The sequence below is a fragment of the Brassica napus genome, chromosome C2 (genome assembly GCF_020379485.1).
Source record: "Brassica napus cultivar Da-Ae chromosome C2, Da-Ae, whole genome shotgun sequence".
In the NCBI taxonomy this organism is placed as follows: Eukaryota; Viridiplantae; Streptophyta; class Magnoliopsida; order Brassicales; family Brassicaceae; genus Brassica; species Brassica napus.
Window position 1 is genome coordinate 47,348,171 of NC_063445.1, and position 5,494 is coordinate 47,353,664.

The 5,494-nt window shown below is 38.2% G+C and overlaps 1 pseudogene; it reads left to right on the forward strand.

Annotated features, from left to right (window-relative positions):
- The first annotated feature begins 237 nt into the window (after nucleotides 1–237).
- On the forward strand, nucleotides 238–5,263 carry LOC106399096 (annotated as a pseudogene).
- The last annotated feature ends 231 nt before the right edge of the window (nucleotides 5,264–5,494 follow it).

Sequence of the window (5,494 nt, forward strand, 5' to 3'; positions counted from 1 at the left end):
TCTTATGTACAGATGGTTTGAGCTGAAGGGAGATTAGAAGAACTTGGCAGACTTTTATTCTTTAAAATAGGGCATAGAAATTTTTTAACATTCATTTACCTGTAAATGTTATTTTAAGTGATCAATCAATATAAAATTTCATCGAAAAAAAAATACAGAAAAGTATTCAGTAAAGAATATATTATATTTTTAACAGAAAACAAAAGTTTTGTCGTAAAGTCTACTCTTCACCATCAAACACACAGCTACTTTTTTTTTTTTAACTCAATTTCAACTTTTCATTGGCCAACATTGGGATTACATGATCTTCACCACACTAGTGATTCAACCACACTTACAAACTGAGTAATTTAATATCACCTAGAATCACACATTTGGATCCTACGCTACCAGACATGAACTCAGATGCAATTCCACCCACTGAGTACATACTTTCCTTAAGACTCAAGAAAAGCAGCCTCTTAAACCTCCTAATTAGACCAAATGAGACGACTACTTTAGACCCGAGAAAACCAAAAGCTGAGACCAGATTACATTATACAGCCCATGACATTGGGCTCCTAAGGATTTTACTTGAGAGACCCGGTCCAATGATTCTTCACCTCACGGCGCAAATCTGGTGTAGCTCTGTCACCGCCGGAATCCAAGTACGCTCCTTAGCCGGAAAACCGGGAGAGACCTGGACTGGAAAAGCGGGCCTTGACGACAGCATTGCAACCGGAACAGCAAAACCTAGTCTCCAATGGCGTGGGACTCCACCGCCGGACCAGACCTAGACACCATCGCCGACGCTGGGAAGTGGAGCACCACCGCGTACCCGTTGCAAAGGTCACCTCTCCAGTAGACTCCTCCATTGAGGTTAACCCCTGCGACGCGCCGTCCACGAAAACCGAGGACAAGAACCATCTTCCACCAACCCTTCGTTTGTCTCACCGCCACTCAGGACAGTAGATCCATGGTGGAGGAGGTTCCCCACTGGGTCACGCGCCATCTCCGTGAGCGGAGCGCCGGACATCAAAAGTAAAATCGAACTCGGCGACTCCCCTCAGCCCTAAAAGCCGACTTCCCCTGCTTCAGTCTCCCCAAATCTCACCGCTCCTCCATACTCGCCTTCAGATGACGCCTTTGACCATGAAAGTCTCCAGAGACACCTTCGACGAACTAGAACAGCGAGTATATCGACCTAGGGTTAGCACTGAAGAAAGGGAAGCAAAAACAAAAGGAGAGGAAAGGGAAAGAGGAAGAGGAAGAGTCCTCCGGTACCGGACTGAGGCCGGACCGGAGACAAGAGATTATCGACCTTGAAGTTTAGAGATGGAAGAGAGCGTTCTTAGAGAGAGAAAAATGTGTATTCATTACGTTAACACACAGCTACTTATGTCAGTGACTCTTCTTCTATCACCCTTACACGACAAAATTACTAAAAATACTCTCTCTTAACTCCCGTGCCCCCTCATCCAGTTAACGCATTTTTCCGTGAAAGAGAGAATAATATATAATCAAATACCTTTTTTTAATCCAATATAATCAAATACCAACCAACGTTTTTTTTTCCGTCAATAGGATTTGGATTAATGGGTCTAAAAACCTTCATTAAAGACATACAAAAGCCCATAAAATCTGGGCCAAAAAAAAAAAAAAACATTAAACTTCAGGGCCTTAAGCCCACCAACTAGAAACCCTAGCGCCCACGAGGCTTCGCCGCCGCGCGGACACACGCTGCGGCATCGACGTCGCCCTCGTTTCGAATCAAAACCGGGAACCAACCGTCGGTTCACCCGGATCCACCGGAGCTCACTGACTCCACACCATCACCACCGCCAACCGTCTTCGACAGAAGTGAGCCCAAATTCGGAGAGTATCAATCGACGAATCGAGATCTCATCCGTCACCATTCGTCGCAATCACCTAGAGGAAGACTTTGCGGGAACCGTCACCAACCAACGTTATAAATGATTTTTTTTTTGTCACAGGAATGAATGATATAATACTGTAAATTCTGTATTAAAAAGAGGCTCATTATTGTTTTTTTTTTTTCCATTAACTCTTCTCTGTTGCTACCTGTCTTTCTCTCTGTTCATTCCCATTTTTAGCCTAATTCAGCAAATGATTATCTTTGTTTGTGTATTGGTCTGGAAAGGAATGAGTGCTTCGTATAATCAAATAATGTTCGTCTGAAGCTTCAGATCTGCTTCTTGTTTCTGCAAAGTAGTTGTGTTCTGCTTTCTTGCTTCAATATTCTAATTTTGGAGTTTGTGAGTAATTAAGAGTGAAAAATGCTGTAAGTTGGAATTACCAATGCTCTGTTTTTCCGTACGAACACTACTTGTAATAATCTTCTCCGAGAGCTTCGGGTTTGTTCTTTATTCCTCTTTATTTTTTTCTTTTTAAATTGGTTATTTTCAAGATAGTTTGTATGGAAAAAGTGATTATTTGTTTTACTTGCAAGGGGTAAATGATGATACTTTAGGTCATCTTGAGTTTACTAGTCTTTTGTTTTTTCATTATCATTTCCTGTGAATTGTGACTAAACATGCTCTGTGTTTCTTTATCTTATAGTCACCATCCCAGTTATATCTCAGTTCTTGGAAGTTTCTTTACTTTTAAAGTCTACATGTTACTGTTGATGTTCTTTGGTAACTTGTGTTGCTTGTAGGCTAAATTCATGTGTTAAATGGCGTTTTTTTCTTGGTGTATGAAACAGAAAATATGGGTTGAAATTGGTGAGAGTGAGGCTGAAAAAGACAGGATGCTGATGGAACTGGAGAGAGAATGTCTTCAAATCTACCAAAGAAAAGTTGATGAGGCTGCAAATTCCAAGGCAAGGCTTCATCAGTCCGTTGCCGCTATACAAGCATTAATTGCTTCTCTAGTGGCTGCTCTTGGAGTGTTGAACATCAACTCCCCGGTAAGAGCCATCTTCATGATTTAGATAGTGAATTTTACCTTCCAACTATACTCATTCTAACTGATCTTGTAATTTTGATATACTCCAGATAAAAGTGGATAAAAGCTCCAAGTCATTGAAAGAAAAGCTTGCAGCTGTGACCCCTCTAGTTGAAAACTTGAGAATTCAAAAAGAGGAGAGAGTAAAGCAGTTCTCTGACCCAAATTGAGAAGATCAGTGGTGAAATTTCAGGGTAATGTCGACAAACATTAGTGATAGCACATTGGAGGGACTAGACAACATAATTCAAAAGCTAAAAAACGAAAGAAGATCCCGGTTTCAAAAGGTAGCTTCTACATGTTTGCATTAATATCATTCTTCTCTTTCATATTCCTAAACTGAAGGTGGCTTCAAATTTGCAGCTGAAGGATGTAGTGGTTTCACTATTCGAGCTATGGAATCTAACGGACGGACTGCCTCAGTAAACTAAAAGCTAGCAAGATGAAGGAACTTGTAATAAAACGAAGGTCCGAGCTAGAGGATCTTTGCAGACTAACTCACATTCAACCTGATACACGCACTTCAGCTGAGAAGTCAAGTGCATTAATAGATTCAGGATTAGTGGACCCTTCAGAGCTTCTTGGAAACATCGAAACGCAAATAAATAAAATAAAAGGAGAAGTACAGAGCCGAAAAGATATCGTGGACAGATTAGACCGTTGGCTCTCTGCATGTGAAGAGGAAACTTGGTTGGAAGAATATAATATGGTATGAGAAGCTAAAAGCTTGAAACATGTAAAGCTTCTAAAGGATGTGTTGTAAAAAGTGTTTCTTTGGTTTCAGGATGTGAACCGGTATAGTGCTGGAAGGGGTGGACATGTAAACCTCAAGCGCGCAGAACGAGCCAGGGTTACTATCAATAAGATCCCCGGTACTAGTTATCACAAAGAGAAATACCTTCAAATGGCTTAAATCATGTTTTATGACAATATTGGCATACAATCCAAAACAGCATTAACTATAATAAAATAAAAACAGTTTTTCTCCTATGTTTGAATTTGAGTTTAGTGGTTAGGGTTTATGGTTTAATATTTAGGGGGTGAGATTAATTTAGTTTTTTTCTGGGCAAGTGAGTGCTATTTTGGACATTTAATCATTAGATCTTTATTTTGTGTTTCTAAAATATATATATATATCATTAGATACTATTTTTTGATAAAAAAAATTTAAGCGTATTTTGAAAATTTTTTCCTTAAACCAACTAGATAAAGATAACCATATTTTATTCCTTTGTTTTTTTTGTTTTCTGCAGCAATGGTTGACAACCTAATCAAGAAAACATTAGTTTGGGAAGATGAAGCGAAGTCATTTCTATATGATGGTGTAAGTTACCAGTGAGTTACATTAATACAGCCAAAGTCTTTTCTCTGATTCTTGTGACTACTTTCTATAGGTTCGACTGGTTAACATACTAGAAGGCTATATACTGACAAGGAAACAACAGGAAGAGGACAAGAAAAGATACCGGGTTTGTCAAGGAAAACTCTCTTACAGTTCTATATATTTAAACTGGCTTGCCGTGTTAAAGAAGTTATATACATTCTTGTGTTAGGATCAAAAGAAGAGGCAGGATCTTTTGCTAACTCAAAGGGAATCCATTTATGGATCAAAACCAATTCCAAGAAGAAGCAGCAGCTTTAGAAAGCCCAGTGGTTACACCATTAGCAATGGGAACGGTTCCGTGCCTCCCACGCCACGTAGAAGCTCGGTCGGAACAGCAACTCCTGACCTTCTTCTGACCCCGAGATCTTACTCGGGTCATCATCGCCAAAACGGATATTTTAAAGAAGTTAGGAGGCTCACTCCTACTCCTTTGAACTTTGTGGCTATACAGAAGGAAGATACTGTTTCGACTACCTACACATCGATTTATAGCTCTGAGCCAGACTCGTCTCTCCAAGGCTAACTTTGGCTATCTTTTTCAGTGGTAAGAGAAATGATCAAAACTTCTTTTTTTTAAAAGAAAATTATCAAAACTTTTTTGTTGTGTTAGTTTGACAAAAACTTTGTTTCTGTAGAGATTGATTTTAGAATATGGATATGTGGGGTTTGTGAAGTAATCTTGATAATGATGTTATGGTAAAGAAGAAGGAAGCGAAGAAGAATATGAAGACTTGTGAAGAATACAGAAGGTGACTTGAATATGGAGAGATAAGAATCCCCTATATATTAATAGAGAAACATTTAAAAAGTTATAACTTATAACTTATAGTTTGTACTAATTAAAAAAGCGTCTTGCTGAATTATCACGTAATTGAAATGCTAATTTTACTTATGTGGCGGTTTGAGAATCAATTTGAGAATTTTGTTAGTTCATAATTAAATTGCTAGGAAATGTTATATTATATAGTATGTCCATTATGGACTATTCGTTTATCAAATTGAAATTATTATATATTTCTTCCTTAAATAAAATCTACAGAATTACCTAATGTGATTAAGATATATATAACAATTAACGATTTTAAATAATAAAGAGTTTGCTAACAATCTGTATACTTTCTATCATTTTTGTTTAATTATTTATTATTAAAATAAATTACATAA